Raw genomic sequence first — 21,177 nt, forward strand, 5'->3', positions numbered from 1 at the left:
TTCCTAATACAGACACCATCATCCACCCCCACTGTAATTTACCCATCCCATACACTCCACTTATCACACAGTCACTCAATAGCTGACATTTGGCCTGCCAATTGTCACTGGTCATCTAAAGTACAGGGAAGCTGGGTACCCAGCATCCCTGGACTGCTGATACAGAGGCCAGCCAAGGACCAAAATCTCCTCAAACCATTCTATCAAGCACTCCTCAAAGAGACATAACTTTACTCTCCAGAAAATTGGTTAAGGCTTTCAGGCATGCCTCACCATGCTTTTGAAAAATTATTTTTCATTTATGTGCTGTACATTATCACTTTGTGTGCAGGCATCATATATATTGTGCTGCACAAAAATAATTGATTACTCATGAGTGACAGAGTAATTGGCACTACCCTGGTTATTCAGCTATTTTCATGCATCATAATTACCAGCTTCAGGACACTAGACAGAATTTAATGTTCTTGAAAATTAATATTATTGAAGGACTTGATACAAACGAATGTAATGTTTTTAAATTTAAAACTTGTCACACACTGATAGAGTGTGTGACATTGTTGGCCATTTATTAACATTTGTTTTAATCATTTCAAACCCCTTTATCAAGTTGCAGAGCCTGTGCTCCTGTCAATCTGGTATACCTGAACTCTAGTAAGTCTCCAATCTGAATTCAAGCTTGCAGTAGTAAATATTGCATGTTTCATGCTGTGTTGAAGACCTGGAATCTTTTGCCTACAACTTGCATTGAAGCTGAGTTCCTTGAAAGCAAAAATAAAAAAGCCATCATTATACATGATCTTAGTAAGTGTCGGACACGACTGAGCAACTTCACTTTCACTTTCCACTTTTCATGCATTAGAGAAGGCAATGGCACCCCACTCCAGTACTCTTGCCTGGAAAATCCCATGGATGGAGGAGCCTGGTGTGCTGCAGTCCATGGGGTCGCTGGGAGTCGGACACGACTGAGCGACTTCACTTTCACTTTTCACTTTCACGCATTGGAGAAGAAAATGGCAACCCACTCCAGTGTTCTTGCCTGGAGAATCCCAGGGACAGGGAGCCTGGTGAGCTGCCGTCTATGGGGTCGCACAGAGTCGGACACGACTGAGGTGACTTAGCAGCAGCAGTAAGTGTCTAGTGTGCTCAGGCTGCACTAAATATATTAAATAAGCAGGAAAATATAAAACAATGATGCCTAAAAACTTCCTAGGAGAAAGTCCATCTTCTGCACTGTGGTCAGAAGCCAGAGAGAGACTTCCCAGGATAAAAGACATAACTGTGAAGCTGAGTCTGGCTCTTAAAGTCATCCTATGCAGGGTGACAGTACCAAGATAGGGTATCTTTCCTTTTCCTTTTGATTGTATAAATCACCCCCACCCTTACTTTTAAATGACTTAACCAGTCTCCCAAAATGCTTCTTACTTCATGAAGCCTGGATTTTTTCTTCAGTGCTGTGAATAATTCCTGTGTTTATTCCAGTCTGTCTTTACTCTTTTGTTCTGTCTACCTTTGTATCTTTAACAGCACAGGACATTTTACATGTTTATAACTCAGGCCATTCTCCTGGGAGGGTCTGCCCTCGGCCACAGTCCCCTGCTCCCCATCGTTCAAACCCGAAATGAATTGCCGGGTCCTATGGTTACTGACCAGGGTTCTTGGTCTCTTTAGTCAATAGAAATTGATCAGAGGCCAGACAAGAAATCCAGGCAAGGGTTTATGGGAGCCGTGCTGCAGCAGCAGGAAGCAAGAGCAAGCAAGTTGCCTTGCTCCCGCACACTCCCTGAGTGGGAGCTCAGCTTGTTCCTTATATCGGGTGAGGCTAGGGGTGAGTACAGGGCTCAGGCCAGAGGGGTGGCTTAGGTGGATTGCCCACCTCTTAGGTGGTATTGTGTGCAGGGGGTATGCACAGTACCCTGCTTTTGCTCCAGGGTCTTCAAAAGTGGCATTTGGGTCTTTTGCCCATAATTTGCCCCAACTATGCATGCACACAGTCAGTTTCAGTCCCACATGCTTTCTCTGTATTTTGTCGCTCGAGTAGAGGTGTGCCCAGATACAAGCCCTGCTGCACTACAGCAAGGGTCCCAGGTCCCAACCTATCTCACTTCCAGCCATCGGGTGTGGCTTTCCTAACTATTCATCTCTCTCCTGTCTTCATTTTTCCTCATCCTTCCCTCCAATCTCATCTATCTTTTTTCCCTTCCTCAGCAGTTGGCACTTAAATACTTAATGAAAGTGAAAAGTGAAAGTGAAAGTCGCTCAGTCATGTCTGACTCTTTGTGACCCCATGGGCCATACAGTCCATGGAATTCTCCAGGCCAGAATACTGGAGTGGGTAGCCTTTCCCTTCTCCAGGGGATCTTCCCAAACAGGGATCAAACCCAGGTCTCCCTCATTGCAGGCAGATTCTTTACCAGCCGAGCCACAAGGGAAGCCCAAATACTTAATACTGAAATGCTTAAGCAGTCCTTTTGATTGCCTGTTCCTAATGCAAGAGCTAGATCGTGGACTCCTTTTATTAACTTTATTACTGTCTTTAAAATAATAATTAAAGTTACATTTTACTCCTGTGGTTCATGAATTGCTTTTCTTTCTCCTCTGACTTAGCAAACGTCCCTTAAAAGAAAATTATTTCCTATCCCCAGTATAATAGCTTAACAGATATGACTTAAAGAATCATAGAATATTTTACTATTATTAGCTTCAAGAAATTAGAGCTAGAAAAGACAGAGATAGAATCAATCTTATATATGGAGCTAAAATTTTAACACTTCTTCCCAATCAGATTAATAGAGTAACATAATTTCAATTAACTGGCTCTATTGTTCTAACATACAGTAGTTTAGTAATCAAAGTGCCAACTTGATTAATATCCACAAATTTGCATATAAATATGCTTATTACTGCATACCAAATACAAAAATTAACTCACAATGGATTATAGACCCAAGATTATAGTTCTTACTATGTTCTTACTTATTTAGTAAGGTCTAAATAAACAACAAAACTCTTTTAAGGACACATAAGAGTAAATCTCTTGATCTTGGATTATGCAGTAGTTTCTTAGACATGACACAAAAAGCACAAAAGTGATGAAAGAAAAAAATAGGTCAACTGGATTCATCAATATTAAAAACTTTGTGCCTTAGAGGACACCATCAAGAAATAGAAAAGACAACTACAGAATGGGAGAAATATGTGCAAATTATATATCTGATAAGAGTCCGATATATAGTCCAACTCTTTGCGACCCCATGGACTATAGCCCACCAGGCTCCTCCATCCATGGAATTTTCTAGGCAAGAGTCCTGGAGTGGGTTGCCATTTCCTTCTCCAGGGGATCTTCCTGACCCAGGGATCGAACCCAGGTCTCCTGAATTGCTGGCAGATGATTTACCATCTGAGCCACCAGGGAATCCCAGTATATAGAGAGAGAATATATAAAGAATTCTTACCACAGAACCCAGTTAAAAATGGGTCAAGGATTTAAATAGCTACATCTCAAAAGATGATACACAAATGACCAATAAGTCTATGAAAAGATGCTCAACATCGTTAGTTATTAGAGAAATACAAATCAAAACCACTTACTGTTTCACACTTAATAAGATGATTACAATCAAAAAGATAGACAATAAAAAGTGTTGATGGGACGTTTGAAAAACTGGAAACTTCAAACATGGAAATGCAATGGAAAATGGTGCAGCTGCTATGGAGAACAGTTGGGCAGTTGCTCAAAAAGTTAAATATAGTTACCATATGACCCAGCAATTCCACTTCTAAAAGTCTGAAAACACATATCTAAAAAATTTTGAAAACATTTGTTCACACGTAACTTGTACATGAATGTTCATAGCACCATTATTCACAGCAGCCAAACAGTAGACACGACCTAAATGCCCATTGATGATTAATGAACAGATAAGCAACATATGGTGTTTTCATGACAATGGAATATTACTCAGCCATAAAAAGCAACTGATTCATACTACAACATGAATGAACCTTGAAAATATTATGCTAAATGAAAGAAGCCAGAAACAAAAGGCCGCATATTGTATGACTCTATTTATATGAAATATCTAAAAGAGGCAAATCCGCAGAGAAAAAAGGCAGCTTAATTGTTGGCAGAGGCTGAGGAAGTAATAAATGGAGAGTGACTCCTAATAGGTGTGGGATTTTCTTTTGTTCAGTGATTAAAATATTCTGAAGGGATCAGGCAAATTCAGGGTAGTATGTCCATAGACAAGTGATTAAAATATTCTGGAATCGGATAATGATGATGGTTATACAACTTTGTGAAAATACTAAAAATCACTGAATTGTATACTCTTAAATGGTGGATATTGTAAAATGTAAATTATATCTCAATAAACTGCTACTTCTTTGTAAGTGCTTATAACAAGGAAATGCTATGTGCTCTGATCAGCAAAGGAGTTTCCAGAGATGCGAACTGGTTGGTGTTTAGGACTCAGAAGGGACAGAGGTCCATTCCAGAGCACAGGGGCTTCACCCTGGCCTTCCCCTTTTTTCTCTGCTTAACTAATTCAGAAAACCAACCACGTGTTGATGTACTTTTAGGTAAATTAACTTCTTCTGACTTCAGTTTTCTAAGGTATTCACCCAAGGCAGTTAGAACCCAAGGGTTAAGAGTATACGCTGGAGTCAAGGCACTTACTCTTTCAATCCCAGCTCTACCTTGTTAGAGCAGGAATAAATGGCAACCCACTCCAGTATTCTTATCTGGATAATCCCATGGACAGAGGAGCCTGGCAGGCTATAGTCCATGGAGTTTCAAAGAGCCAGACACAACTGAGTGACTAACACTAGCACTACCATGGTATTTAACCTTGCCCAGCTTCACTTATCCTCACCGTAAAGTGGGCAGAATTAAACCCAACCTATAGACTGTGAAGAATGAAAAAAAAAAAATGCATGTAACATTTATTTGGGTCTCGATAGGGAGGAAGAACTCTGTAATTGCAGCTATTTTTGGCTCAAAATCCCCTTCCAGTTCTAAAAGTTCTGAAATGCTTAACAGAATTGCAATTTAAGTAGCATATATCATAAAAAAAAAATCTCTGGAGAAGGAAATGGCAACCCACTTCAGTATTCTTGCCTGGAAAATCCCATGGACGGAGGAGACTAGTAGGCTACAGTCCATGGGGTCGCAAAGAGTCGGACACGACTGAGCAACTTCACTTTCTTTCTTTCACTTTCTATCATAAAAATAATAACAGAAAAATAGCTTAACTCTACATAGAGCTTTAAATAATAAGAAAAAGTTGAGGACATGGGTTTGACGTCCTAATCCAAACAGGATGGTCCAGGAGGATTCCGCATGCCATGGAGCAACTAAAGCCCACACACCACAACTACTGAGCTCTCACTGAAGTCCATAAGCCTAGAGCCCATGCTCTGCAGCAAGAGAAGCCACCACGAGGAGAAGCCCGTGCACCACAACAGAGAGTTCAGTTCAGTTCAGTCGCTCAGTTGTATCTGACTCTTTGCAACCCCATGAATTGCAGCATGCCAGGCTTCCCTGTCCATACCAGCTGCCGGAGTCCACCAAAACCCATGTCCATTGAGTCGGTGATGCCATCCAACCATCTCATCCTCTGTCGTCCCCTTCTCCTCCTGCCCTCAATCTTTCCCAGCATCAGGGTCTTTTCAAATGAGTCAGCTCTTTGCATCAGGTGGCCAAAAGATTGGAGTTTCAGCTTCAACATCAGTCCTTCCAATGAATATCCAGGACCGATCTCCTTTAGGATGGACTGGTTGGATCTCCTTGCAGTCCAAGGGACTCTCAAGAGTCTTCTCCAACACCACAATTCAAAAGCATCAATTCTTCAGTGCTCAACTCTCTTTATAGTCCAACTCTCACATCCATACATGACTACTGGAAAAACCATAGCTTTGATTAGACAGGCCTTTGTTGACAAAGTGACATCTCTGCTTTTTAATATGTTATCTAGGTTAGTCATAACTTTCCTTCCAAGGAGTAAGTGTCTTTTAATTTCATGGCTGCAATCACCATCTGCAATGATTTTGGAGCCCCAAAAAATAAAGTCAGCCACTGTTCCACTGTTTCCCCATCTCTTTGCCACAAAGTGATGGGGCCGGATGCCATGATCTTAGTTTTCTGAATGTTGAGCTTTAAGCCAACTTTTTCACTCTCCTGTTTCACTTTCATCAAGAGGCTCAATGCAATAGAACAAAGCCTGTGCACAGCAATGGAGACCAAAAATAAATAAATTATTTTAAAAAAAAGTTGAAGTCCTCTTGTTATTCTGTACAAACACTTCCATCACAACAATGTGTTCCTAAATGCTTTTTCCATCTTCTATCAGTTTCCTGATTTCCTGGATCAAATGGAGTACCCAGTGATAGTTGTGTTGTCCCTGAATACACATTTTCTTTCTGTAATCTGGCTAGACTCTGGGCCGTGACTTTCTTATCATATTTAAGATTGTTCCGTTTGTGTGTGCTCAGTTGTGCCTGACTCTTTGCAACCCCATGGATTGTAGCCTGCCAGGCTCCTCTGTTCATGGAATTTTCCAGGCAAGATTACTGAAGTGGGTTGCCATGCCCTCCTTCAGGGGATCTTCCCGACCCAGGGACTGAACCCATGTCTCCTGAGTCTCCTGCACTGGTAGGCAGATTCATTACCACTGAGCCCCCTGGGAAACCCGAGATTGCTCTGGTGGGTCACATAATTGATGAATGTACAAGGTAAGTGTATGGTAAGCCACAGGGTCAGACATGCTGTCCCTTTTTTCTGAGTGAGCAAGAAGACACTTTGATAATGGCTCAGGGATTTTTCTCCTACTAATTTTGATGCCCACAAGCTTTGAGAAGGTGTTTCTTCGATTGCCAAGCAAACATTATTGACATCATTTCAAAATGACAAAATTACAGGGACATTTCCACTGACTATTCAATAGACTGACTTTTAGCTCTCAAGGTGTCTTCCCTTTTCTTCAAGCAGTAATTTATCTGAGATAATTACCAGCCATTAGATCCCCCACTGAGCTAGTCTAGCAGTCTAAGCTCAGACTGAAGAAAAGGGGGAAATCATATAACTTACCCTAAGCACAGTCACTGATTTTTCTTAAAAAAGGAGAAGCATAAACAATATTTGAAAAAGAGTCTTGGCAATACTACTACCAAGAAGAAGAATGACTGCAAACAACAACAACAAATTTCTGCAAGCAAAATCCTTTAGACTGAGTTGTAAGAAAATGAGGTTCATTTCATTTTTAAATGAATACATGCTATACCGAGGAACAGCAGCCTGTGGCTGAATCTGCTGCTGCTGCTGCTAACTGGCTTCAGTCGTGTCCGACTCTATGCGACCCCATAGACAGCAGCCCACCAGGCTCCCCTGTCCCTTGGATTCTCCAGGCAAGAACACTGGAGTGGACTGCCATTTCCTTCTCCAATGCATGAAAGTGAAAAGTGAAAGTGAAGTTGCTCAGTTGTGTCCAACTCTTAGCAACCCCATGGACTGCAGCCCACCAGGCTCCTCCGTCCGTGGGATTGTGACTGAATCTAGAGCCATTCAAATCTCTCCAAGCCTGTGAACATGCCATAAAATAAAAAACATTCTGATGTCCATAGGTCGCCCATCTGTAGTATATCTGACAGCCTGGAGGAGGGAGAGAACAGATATATATATACTTCAGTTCAGTTCAGTTCAGTCGCTCAGTTGTGTCGGACTCTTTGCAACCCCATGGACTGCAGCATGTCAGGCCTCTCTGTCCATCACCAACTCCCAGAGTTTACCTAAACTCATGCCCATGTCCATTGATATATACTTCAGATAATCCCTTTAATCTTCTTATGGTTTCTAAAGGAAGCTTGTCCTTCATCTTCGAAGGTGCCCACAGGGAAATAACAACCCATGAACACAAACAAATGACACATTATATTGAATCATAATATTGAGCAAATGAAAATACCATTCCACAAATTATTTCACAGTACCAGAAACTGGTAAATTATGCAGACCTCATCAAGAGTTGATATGCACAATGACGTTGAGAATAACATCTCTCCTCTTGATCTTCTTTTGCCATCTGTGAGGCTCCACAATTAATGTATCCTACCATTGTGACTTACCATTTCATCAAACTCATCACTGCATGTCGATCCACAGGCTTTGTGATATAGACACTTAATGGGTAAATTTATTCAGAAAAGGACACCAAAACAAATTCTAGACAATTTGGGACATATTAAAATAAAAATATCTGGCCTTGAAATAGAATTATAACACCTATGCATTTGCATAGGCCAAGAACTCCAGAGCAAGATGAGCTGGGTTTGAACTTTAGTTCTGCTAAGCTGTATGACCTTGGGCAATTGAACGTCTCTGCACCTCAGTTTTCTCATCAGTAAGTTGGAATGGGAATAGCAGCAATCTTGTAAGGTTGTAAGGAGAATTAAATAAGTTAACCTGTGTAAAATACCTAGAATAGTGTGTGGTACACAGAAAGTATTATATAGGAGTCAGCTGCCATTGCTTCTCTAGGACCAGAGGTGGGGGCACCCGTAGACTGCCATTTTAGCACGACCAACACAAAATGAGCCCCTTGGCTTGGCACTTCTAGATGCTTGGACCCTAAAACCCACTCTGACTGATGATCTGGACCAATAGGTAAGCCACTTCATTAGCAATTTAAGGAGGAGTATATGAGCTCTCTTTTGTCCAGGTACCTTCAACTCCTGAACATCTCTAAGGAATGGGGACGGGCAGGTTCTGGATCAGCAAACATTAACTAAGAGATGCCATAAGGAGACCATCCATGTATTACCAATTTGCAGAAAACTGTGATATTGTAGTGTCTACCTACAATAACATTTATTAAGCAATTCAGTAACACAGAAAGCACTTCAAAACCCAATAATATATCAGAATCATTATTATTAATACTATACTATAGTGGGGCAGTCAGAGAAGAATAACAAAGATGAATTTGCATCAACTATATCTTAGAAGCAGGTTTTTTTTTTTTTACTAAATACCCTTGGTATAAGTATGCTTACTCACTACTTTCTACTTTTTTTATTTTCCATTTGCTGGACTCTGGGCAATGAGCACTTTATCATTTCCTCTTTTTCTGTGAGAATGTATTGCTTACCGAGCTCCCCATCACACCACATAGACCAATTACATCAGACTTAGTAAGCACTGACAAAGTAGTTCCTAACATTTTCACCTCTAAGATCCTCCTAAGACATCACAAACAATGTCTTAAAAGATTGTTGAAATACAATTACTGGTTAGCCATTTACTTGTGGAAGGATATCTAAGTTGCCTCCAATTTTTAGCTATTGCAAATAAAGCTGTTATAAATAGTCACAGTTTTTTGTGATGAGAAAGTTTCATTTCTCTGGGAGCGATGTCCAAGAGTACAACTGCTTGGGTGCTGTACAACTGTTGGACAGTTATGTATTTAGTTTTATAAGAAACTGCCAAACTGTCTTACAGGCTGGCTGTGCCATTTTACATTCCCATGGGCAGTATAAGGGTGATCCACTTCACCTGCATCCTCACCAGCATTTGGTACCGTCATTATTTTTCATTGTAGCTATTTTGATAGACATATAGTACTATCTCATCTAGCTCAATCCTTTGGGACAGTGAGAGCTATATCTCATCTCCAGGTAAGTTAGAATCTCAAGCCCCTGGCAGCATCAGCATCACCAGGGCACTTGTCAGAAATGCAGGTTTGGGGGCTTCCCTGGTGGCTCAATGGTAAAGAATCTGCCTGCCAATGCAGGGGACATGGGTTCAATCCCTGGTCAGGGAAGATACCACATGCCACGGAGCAACTAATCCCATGAGCCACAATGACCAAGCCCATGCTCTAGAGCCCATACAACAAGAGAAGCCACCGCAGTGAGAAGCCCACACACCACAACTAGAGAAAACCTGTGTGCAGCAACAAAGACCCAGCACAGCTGAAAATAAATAACTTTGTTAAAAAAAAAAAAAAGAATGTGTATTTTAACAACATCCCAGGTCATTCACACACACTTTAGAGTTTGAGAAGCAGCTCTCTAACCCAAATGGCTGAGAGAACCAATCGGGTCCACTAGAAACCTCCTCAGCCGCGGAGATGTATACAGGAAAGGGAGGAGATCCTCCAATGGGGATGGGGGAAGTGGTGGAGACACACGAAGACAAAGTCACAGAGTTTTTTCATCTTCACAAAACCTCCGAAGTATCTAAGGACTTGAGTCTTTAACTTCTCTAGTGCTGTCAGGCTTAAGCTAAAAGGATTGAGAAGCCTGCAAGCTGATACAGCAAAGGAGAATAACCTATGAACACCATGTAGTGTGTTTGATTTTACTTCCTGAACGATCTAGTGAAGACAGCCATGACAGGTACTCAGTATCATCCTGAGATGGGTGGAGAAATGTGCTTATGTCTCTGAATTAGGGCAGCAGCTGAGGCAGAGTCTTCGGGGTTTGCTCAGGGAGGCAGGGTGGGTGGGGCTTCTTGTTCCCTCTCCCACGTGGCCAGAGTTTTCTAATTCCCACATGACGTCCACTGGGCTGGGCGATTCCCTCACAGCACCGAAGAACAGCACCAAGATGCCTCAGAAACCCTTGCTTGTCTGTCTGCACGTGCAGCAGTTTAGTTAGCAAGTCAGCCTCCTTATCAGCATTTACGATTGGCAGCAACTATTTTCATCATTTACTTCATCCTAAAAACAGCCTTCTGTGGAGTTTGCAGTTGGAAAGGACTGGTTGTGGCTGTCTTTTCTTTTGTATAACAGGGTGGGTCATACATCAGCAAGGAAATGATTTTTTTTTTTTTTTTTTTGCAAATTACAGATACCTTTATGCCGTTTTCTCCAGATTCTGATTATCACCTACACAGCCTTTCCTACTGAGGCTGTAGCTGACACCCACCAGAAGTTCACCTAGAGCAGCTCCCAAGCCAGGCTGAATATCAGGGGCAGAGTTAAAAGCTCCACTCCCTCCATTCCTAAGAGTCTCTCTGCTCTCAAAGTGATCTGACACAGCTGCATAGATACAGAGACACCAGGATGGGAAATGTCAATTAGAAACTGTGTTGCCACAACGATGCCTCGCCCTGCTTTTGCCCTTGATGAAATTGCTTAAACTATTTTCTGTTTTACAACACCATACACGGAAAACATTTTTCATGCCCCGGGCTCTGGCCTGCGGCGGTTTTTGCATTCTGCAATCAGGAGGAAATTGATTAATGTGAATGTTTTAGCTGTGGTTGTTGTTTGTGTATAAACTTTTGTTAAAACAAGTGCGGCAGAATAAATGACCTTTATGTAGACACCTATTAAGGCACTAAAAGGCTTGGCTACATTCATCTGAGACGCGTACACATAACGAGGGGAACAATGAGGGGATCAGCAGCTGCAAGGGGTTGAATTGAACTCCTCAACAATGGAAAAGTTTTTCAGACCCAAATACCAGCAATCAAAGAGAATTTTTGCAGATAATCCGAGAGAAAGAAAATAATAAAATAAAAAAAAAAAATGCTAGCCAACTTCGCACCAGTTAACATAAGGTTGCCATGTGAGACTTGTCAGCTCAAGAGCAGACGTACCACCATTCTTTCACCCAACTGCAGTATTCAGAACTGTTTCCCCAAATAATCCCAGATGGCATGCCACAAAATTTCAATTCATTTTAAAAGCTTTCTTTGCAGTTATTATGTGATTGAAAGTGCAAAAGCAAGTTGCCATTCTCATGGCACTATTTGCATTGACTATTATCCCCTAAAATCCCCTTTAAACCGCTACATTGTCAGCCCCTAGGCCTCATTTAGAACTACAAAAAAGCCCAGATTAATTCGATCAAAGAAAGAGCCAAGTACAAAATGCACTTTTCAAACTGTATCAGAGTGGGTTCGCTTTACAGATCGCTTCGGGGCAAGAACCGCAGGGGAAAGAAAGCCCCGAATTAAAGTTTGGTTAGAAGCGAAATAACTCCGTTTAGCTCCTTCTCTGATTTATTGGAGATCCTCAAGGCAAAATCTCCAATTAAAAATTCTTAGAGATGGAGAAGGAAATGGCAACCCACTCCAGTACTCTTGCCTAGAAAATCCCATGGACGGAGAAGCCTGGTGCAGGCTACTGTCCATGGGGTCGCAAAGAGTACCAGTAGAAATAGAGTACCAGTAAATCTGAGTTCTATTTCTATCTTTGCTACTGTGAAAAAAAAAAAAAATTCTTAGAGGGAAATGTATTTAAATATAAACACTGACACAGATGCCCACAAATAGCAGCATCACATCCATACCCTCGCCTTTCAGCCGCTGTTCCCCGGGAGGTAGTTGGAAGCCTCGTGTGGGTAACCTGGTTAGTTAGCAGGAGTCTCTAAAGTCTCCCTACATAAGCCAAACAACTTTGCATTGCAAACATTTATGCCCCTTTATTTTTTTTCACCCCATCCCCAGAGGAAATGCTTTCAGTTACCACAGACAAGAAATTTCTGGAAAACAAAGGAAAATTGGGGTAACGGCCTTATCTTTTCACAAAACAAAACATGCTAAGATTCAGGTGGAATTCCGGGAGTGAGAAGCATGCCTTCCACGGGCAGGCTGGCTGGACTGCTGGCCGCGGGGTGGGTTGGTTGGAGTTAGTCTCACCTGGGGGTCTGGAGGTGGGGGAGAAGGCTGGGGTGAGCCAAGCTGGAGTTGGGGTTTCTTAGGGATGCTCCATTAGTTTCCTAGGCAGGGTTAGCAGCGTCCGTATCCACTGGAGATGTTGCAGCCGCGCTGCAGCCGGCTGGCTCCCTCCTCCCTCTCTGCCCGAAGCTTCAGCCACTGCTTTTGTGCGCTGAGAACATTTTACTGAAGAGGGATCGGAAGCACAAAGGTAGGGCTACAGGACGTGTGCAGCAAGTTGTGCAATTGCCGCTTCAGGGACCAAGCAGAGCCAGCTGCAACAAATGTGAAAGTGATTTACTCGAGGGAGGAACCAGGACGATTCCAGCGGGTAGTTTCAGTTCAGTCTTCTGCTCTGGGAGGGGTGAACTCAAAGTCCTACTGTTTCCCAAACCCTCCGTGGAAACAAAAGAGCATCATGCTGCTCTAGTCACACCCCGTGTAATGTTTAGAAAGGGCACGCTGACCAACGGGCTCCAACCATAAAGCACTGGTCCTGAACTTCTTGGTCACATTCTCGGCTAGAAATGCACAGGACTGTTCATTCAAATTGCGCATAGGTGTGCACCACCCACAACTAAATCCTCATCATCATCCTGAGAATGATCTAGAGAGAACAAATATGGATAGAAAGCTCTGCAAAGTGGAAATGTTACCCACCTCCCACCTCTGAAGGCAGGAAGACAAAGAAAGAAGTTTTACAGGATAGAGATTACAGACTCAAATTGCTTTCAGTAGAGGTAAACAATCAGCTTTCCCCCAAATCTTCCAAATTAGTTGGAGTCTTTTCCTGATGGTTCTAAATTTTAACTATCGCATGGTACAAAGAAAAATGGTTCAGGTTTTTTCAGACCTGGACAAACTTTCTGAAACTCTGCAAACCTACACCTGTAAAGGAAAGGGAAAGATAGGCATGTCTACTGACGTCTTAGGAGAAAACAGTGTCACTGGGAGAAAACATCCACAGTAATTTATTTCTAGTGAATTTCAATAGACGGTTACTTAGTTGCAGCGGAAATGTTTCCTGTGACTTTTTATGTAGGTCTCACTTAAGCCCCTCACAGTTGCTTCCCTTAAATGGGTAATGTTTGTCTGATGAAAATTCAAAAAATATTCCAAGCAGAACAAGAAAGGGAGATCAGCACTTCTCATTACCATCACTGCCAGGATCCAGAGACCTGTAGTGATCCCATCAGGACTCACAAGGACACTGTTTCAGTTCAGTTCAGTTCAGTTCAGTCGCTCAGTTGTGTCTGACTCTTTGCAACCCCATGGACTGCAGCATGCCAGGCCTCCCTGTTCATCACCAACTCCCAGAGTTTATTCAAATTCATGCCCATTGAGTCGGTGATGCCATCCAACCATTTCATCCTCTGTAGTGAGAATGTTCCCGAGAAGTTCAGGATCAGTGCTTTATGGTTGAGCCTGTTGGTCAGTGTGCCCTTTCTAAACAGGACACTGTTTAAGAGAATTTTTGAGGTTTTTATTTTTTTTTTTTCCTAAGGGAGCAAGGGAATAAAGGAAAGTTGTCATGGTATACTGTAAAAGTCTCAACTTTTTGTCAAGAGATCTGAATTCTGGTCCTGGCCCTTCCTCTAACTAACAGAATGACCTTGCACTAGTCACTTTCCCACTCTGGAGCTTACTTTTCTCATCTGTAAAATGAGAAGGCTAAAATAGATGATTTCCAAGGACCATCCCAGAAGTAATACCAAAGAATGATGCAAAGATTCCTCTGAAAACTGCAAACAATTGTAAATCAGTTCAGTTCAGTCACTCAGTCATTTCTGACTTTTTGCAACCCCATGAACTGCAGCACACCAGGCTTCCCTGTCCATCACCAACTCCTGGAGCTTACTCAAGCTCATGTCCATCAAGTCAGTGATGCTATCCAACCATCTCATCATCTGTCATCCCCTTCTCCTCCTGCCTTCAATCTTTCCCAGCATCAGGGTCTTTTCAAATGAGTTGATTCTTCACATCGGGTGACCAAAGGATTGGAGTTTCAACTTCAGCATCAGTCCTTCCAATAACTATTATTCAGGACTGATTTCCTTCAGGATGGACTGGTTGGATCTCCTTGATCCAAGTGACTCTCAAGAGTCCTCCAACACCGCAGTTCAAAAGCATCAATTCTTCGGTGCTCAGCTTTCTTTATAGTCCAACTCTCACATCCATACACAACTACTGGTAAAACCATAGCTTTGTCTAGATGGACCTATGTTGGCAAAGTAATGTCTCTGCTTTTTAATACGCTGTCTAGGTTGGTCATAGCTTTTCTTTCAAGGAGCAAGCATCTTTTAATTTCATGGCTGCAGTCACCATATGCAATAATTTTGGAGCCCAGAAAAACAGCCTCTCAACTGTTTCCACTGTTTTCCCATCTATTTGCCATGAAGTGATGGGACCAGATGCCATGATCTTAGTTTTCTGAGTGTTGAGTTTTAAGCCAACTTTTTCACTCTCCTCTTTCACGTTCATCAAGAGGCTTTAGACAGTAGCGATACCATGGTTCTAAAATAAGTCTCATGTGCTTTCTACATAACAGAATAGCTCCACTGGCACAGAAAGGGGCTTGGGAAGGTTTGGGGGGAGGGTTGATTTGGTTTGGTTTTTTGGCCTAATAGAGGCCCTGGTCATCTCTATGATACACATATGTGTAAACTTCAATGTGGTCCGTAGGAAATTAGCTATGAAGTTTCTGGCAGTTAGTTGCACAAATGGAGCCCAAATTTGAATCCTCCTTAGAAAAACCTACTTTACCTACCTGACCATTGAGACCCAACTGTTAGTCCTCTGTGTTTTTTCTTCAGTCAAACAGGAAACAGGATGCTGTTTTTAAAAAGTATCTAACAAATAATGTCTTTTAAGCATGTTGTATTTGTAAAGAGGAAGTCTTGGTTTAGTCGTAAATACTTCCATTACAAGTATCACTATTCAAACACTCATTTAAGAAATATGTATTGAGTGCCTGCTCCTGCTGCTAAGTCGCTTCAGTTGTGTCCGACTCTGTGCGACCCCATAGACGGCAGCCCACCAGGCTCCCCCGTCCCTGGGATTCTCCAGGCAAGAACACTGGAGTGGGTTGCCATTTCCTTCTCCAATGCATGAAAGTGCAAAGTGAAAGTGAAGTCGCTCAGTTGTGCCCAACTCTTTGCGACTCCATGGACTGCAGCCCACCAGGCTCCTCCATCCATGGGATTTTCCAGGCAAAAGTACTGGAGTGGACTTTGCACTAAACCCTAGTCCAGGTGCAGCAAATACAAGAGTGAAAAAGAAGGGTAAGTTTTCTGCTTTCATGGAGTCAAACTCTAATGGCAACCAATGAGAGACACAGGCAACAACAAAAAAAAAAGACTTAGAAGTGGAGTGGTGGGACAGAAGGGGGTGGGCTACGTTGGATGGAGTGAACTCTTTAGAAGAACTAGCCGGCACAGATCAAGGAGAAGAGCACTCCAGACAGAGAGAATGGCAAGGGCAAAATCATCAAAACTTGGGACAGAAAGAAATCAACAGGTGGAGGAAGTGAGTGGAGTAAGATAAAGTCAGAGAGGTGAGCAGGAACCAGACCAGGTACATCACTAGATTTGATGCTAATTATTGGACAGAGCTGCAAAGAATATAATCAATCCGAAATAAATCAATTTTGATTACATTCTTTGCAGCCGAAGATGGAGAAGCTCTGTAGAGTCAACAAAAACAAGACGGGGAGATGACTGTGGCTCAGAACATGAACTCCTTATTGCCAAATTCAGACTTAAATTGAAGAAAGTAGGGAAAACCACTAGACCATTCAGGTATGACCTAAATCAAATCCCTTAAAACTATACAGTGGAAGTGACAAATAGAGTCAAGGGATTAGATCTGATAGAGTGCCTGAAGAACTATGGACGGAGGTTTGTGACACTGTACAAGAGGCAGTGATCAAGACCATCCCCAATAAAAAGAAATGCAAAAAGGCAAAATGGTTGTCTGAGGAGGCCTTACAAATAGCTGAGAAAAGAAGAGAAGCTAAAGGCAAAGGGGAAAAGGAAATATATAAGCATCTGAATGCAGAGTTCCAAAGAATAGCAAGGGGAGATAAGAAAGCTTTCTTCAGTGACCAATGCAAAGAAATAGAGGAAAACAATAGAATAGGAAAGACTAGAGATCTCTTCAAGAAAATTAGAGATACCAAGGGAATATTTCATGCAAAGATGGGCACAATAAAGGACAGAAATGGTATGGACCTAAGAGAAGCAGAAGATATTAAGAAGAGATGGCAAGAATACACAGAAGAACTGTACAAAAAAGAACTTAATGACCCAGATAACCATGATGGTGTGATCACACACCTAGAGTCAGACATCCTGGAATGTGAAGTCAAGTGGGCCTTAGGAAGCAACACTACAAACAAAGCTAGTGGAGATGATGGAATTCCAGCTGAGCTATTTCAAATCCTAAAAGATGATGCTGTGAAAGTGCTGCACTCAATACGCAAGCAAATTTGTAAAAGTCAGTAATGGCCACAGGACTGGGAAAAATCAGTTTTTATTCCAATTCCTAAGAAAGGCAATGCCAAAGAATGCTCAAACTACCGCACAATTGCACTTATCTCACACGCTAGCAAAGTAATGCCCAAAATTCTCCAAGCTAGGCTTTGAAAGTATGTGAACCGTGAACTTCCAGATGTTCAAGCTGGATTTTGAAAAGGCAGAGGAACCAGAGATCAAATTGCCAATATCCATTGGATCATCGAAAAAACAAGAGTTCCAGAAAAACATCTACTTCTGCTTCATTGACTATGCCAAAGCCTTTGACTGTGTGGATCGCAATAAACTGTGGAAAATTCTTAAAGAGATGGGAATACTGGACTGTCTGACCTGCCTCCTGAGAAATCTGTATGCAGGTCAAGAAGCAACAGTTAGAACCAGACATGGAACAATGGACTGGTTCCAAATTGGGAAAGGAGTACATCAAGACTGTATATTGTCACCCTGCTTATTTGACTTCTATGCAGAGTACATCATGTGAAATGCTGGGCTAGAAGAAGCACGAGCTGGAATCAAGATTGCTGGGAGAAATATAAATAACTTCAGATATGCAGATGACACCACCCTTAGAGAAGAAAGTGAAAAAGAACTAAGAGCCTCTTGATGAAAGTGAAAGAGGAGAGTGAAAAGCTGGCTTAAAACTCAACATTCAAAAAACAAAATTATGACATCTGGTCCCATCACTTCATGGCAATAGATGGGGAAACAGTGGAAACAGTGGCTAACTTTATTTTGGGGGGCTCCAAAATAACTGCAGATGGTGACTGAAGCCATGAAATTAAAAGATGCTTGCTCCTTTGAAGAAAAGCTATGACCAACCTAGACAGCATATTAAAAAGCAGAGGCATTACTTTGCCGACAAAGGTCCATCTAGTCAAAGTTATGTTTTTCCAGTAGTGATGTCTGAATATGGATGTGAGAGTTGGACCATAAAGATAGCTGAGCACCGAAGAATTGGTGCTTTTGAACTGGGGTGTTGGGGAAGACTCTTGAGACTCCCTTGGACAGCAAGGCGATCCAACCAGTCCATCCTAAAGGCAATCAGTCCTGAATACTCATTGGAAGGACTGATGCTGAAGCTGAAGCTCCAATATTTTGGCCACCTGATGTGAAGAACTGACTCATTGGGGAAGATCCTGATGCTGGGAAAGACTGAAAGTGGGAGGAGAAGGGGACAACAGAGGATGAAATGGTTGGATGGCGTCACTGACTTAATGGACATGAGTTTGAGAAAACTCCGGGAGTTGGTGATGGACGAGGAGGCCTGGCGTCCTGCAGTCCACGGGATCGTAAAGAGTTGGACACAACTGAGGACAGAGCATATCAGGGAGTTTTATGCAAGGAAGTAACTCAGCTGCAACAATCCAAGAGCATCTTCTTTTGTGTCCACACCCCGGCTCACATGTCCAACCTCCAGGTTTTTCCTGAGGACCCATCTTTTGAGGCAGACCTCCTCAGCTCCCACATATGTGAGGCAAATAATGCCCCATGGGTTGAATCTGACTAAGGCAAGAGAGCAGCTGACAGATAAATTCTTCTTCCTTTCAGCTCTGGAAAAAAAAAAAAAAAATCAAATTCAAAGCCGGCCAGAAAATAATCTCACAAGATTGAGAAATCAATCATCCTTTTTTTGTCCCCTTTCCAGTTTCATCGAGATGTAATTGACATAACAGCACAGTGTAAGTTTAAAAAGTACAGCATAATGGTTTGACTTTTATACATCATGAAATGATTATCACAATAGGTGTAGTGAACTAATCCATCATCTCATATAGATGTAACAACAAATTAAAGAAATAGAAAACAACATTTTCCTTGTGAGAAATCAGTCATTTTCAAACCCAAGTGGTGGCCTGTTGACTGCTACACATTCACACTCTCTCCTCTCCTGCCTTACCCTCTGCCCTCACCCTTCTACCTGGGATTGGGTTCTGAAAGCATGAGTCCAAGCAGAGTGTATCTGCTGTGCCACCTTACTGCCCAGCAGCCCCTGCAGGCAGTGCTAGAAGTATCTGCAGTGGATGAGAATGCTGTGCAGAGTCTCTGGAAAGCCTTGGGGGAAAGTTAGCACAAAACACGAGGGTTGTGAAGCAAGGCCAGATCTTCCGTGGCCAAGGACTATTCTCCATTTGAAAAACAGGTCCCGGTACCACTGAGACCTCACAGAACTTGACTGATCTTGGGCCATCAACTGACTGTACAAGTGACTATGAGAACTGCCCATGAAGCTGGATGGGATTAGATCACTGAATTATGAGGTCAGAGAAATACAGCAATCCACTATATGATGGAAAATGTGTATTTAGTTTTTGGCCCAAGCAAGTCCAGAAGGTATAAGCAAACTACCTAAACAGGCAGTTCAGATTCCCCTGCACCTCGGTCTACTGCATTAACGCCTCTTCCTTGACTCACAGCCTCATAGAGGATTCCTCGTTACCAATTAACAGAAGAGGAAAGGACTCAGGTGTGGGCCATAGATGGGCCAATAACAGTATATCGGTATAAAAACAAAATGCTACAGCTGCATTACTCAGGAGTGGGCCTAAAGGGCTGGGATGAAGGCAAATTCTCCCTGTCGGCAGAGCTCTGAGCAGTATACTTGGTCATCCACTCCGTATGGAGGGACCTGAAATACAGATAAACATAAATTCCTAAACAGTGGCCAAAAATGGCTTAATGGTCAAGCCCTGAAAGAACAAGATTGGAATATCAGAAATAAGGATGTCTGGATAAACAATGAGATCCTAGTGTATAGCACAGGGAACTATATTCAATGTCTTATAATAACCTGTAATGAAAAAGAATCTGGAAATATATATATATATATATATATATATATCTGAATCACTTTGCTGTACACCAGAAATTAACACAACATTGTAAATCAGTTATACTTCAGTAAGAAAGAAAGAAGTGGTCTGGGGAAGGGGTATGTGGATGGATCTATAGAAGTATACACTAAGTGTTTAGGTCTCTGAGACTCATGCTAACACCCTCAGTGGGTGTTCCTTCCAGCTAAGGCTCTTAGCAACCAGATGGACAGGATGACTTGTCTTATGGACATGAGTCAGCCTTTCTTTCTTGGCCACCACTGTGCTTGTGCAGTAGACCCATGCTGTACCCACAGCTTCCATCCATGCTCCCTGCTATGGATGGGCTAAATAGCATGAATTACCACTCACTAAGACTCATGTAGGTACTACCACTGCTGAAGGCCCAAACTGCCAACAGCAGAGACTGTCACTGAGCTACTGACACGGCATTATTGCTCAGAATTCGTGCTTCCCATTCCTTTAGCCTTAGGCTCTCCTGCATTAGGACTCCCTGTCCTGGGTGAGGATACTTCTGCTAGGAAACACAGTAAGACTTCTACTAACCTTGAAGCCTTGACTCCTACTTGGTCACTTTCATCTCCTCAATCCAGTAAACCAACAAGCAAATACATGAGTTTATTTCTAATTAGCATGAGAAGCTAGGATGGATAGTACACAATGGAACAGGACAGAATATATCTAAAACCCAAGGCAAGGGACCTACTGGAATATCTCTTGGTGCTTCCTTGCCCAGTGATGACAATGGATGGATAGTTGAGTTACCAGTGACTGATCAAATTAAGGCAACTAAGGATTCCTGTCCCTCAAAGATGAAGGTCTAGGTCAGTCTACCAGCAAAGGAACTCAGACCAGTGGAGTGTTGGACAAGGAAGAGAGGGATCTAGAAGGAGTGGCGGAGGGAGAAGTTGATGATGGATATCTACTACAAGTATGGGACAGGTTGCAGGTTGCAGCATCAGTTGTAGCCATTTTGCTAACTCTTTTACCTTAAATCTTTTCAGAACTTATGGCAGGCCATCATCTCATGAATGTACACCTCTTTTCTCAGGGAAGACATAAAAACATCTTCACATCACAAAAACGAAGGCCACATATCACAGTATGAGAGCCAGATACAGGGGGAGGGTGGAACCAATCTGAGCGATAGAGG

At 42.3% G+C, this 21,177-nt stretch overlaps 1 protein-coding gene across 1 annotated transcript in view; it reads right to left on the reverse strand.

Moving 5' to 3' along the window:
- ZNF800 (zinc finger protein 800) overlaps positions 1-12,969 on the reverse strand; it is a 185,116-nt gene extending 172,147 nt beyond the window's left edge. Inside the window, exon 1 of the mRNA XM_055590838.1 lies at positions 12,644-12,969. The gene's annotated coding sequence lies outside the window, so the exon portion shown is untranslated. The remainder of the gene's footprint in view (positions 1-12,643) is intronic.
- Between the last annotated feature and the right edge of the window lie 8,208 nt (positions 12,970-21,177).

This window comes from Bubalus kerabau, chromosome 8 (assembly GCF_029407905.1).
Source record: "Bubalus kerabau isolate K-KA32 ecotype Philippines breed swamp buffalo chromosome 8, PCC_UOA_SB_1v2, whole genome shotgun sequence".
NCBI lineage: Eukaryota > Metazoa > Chordata > Mammalia > Artiodactyla > Bovidae > Bubalus > Bubalus kerabau.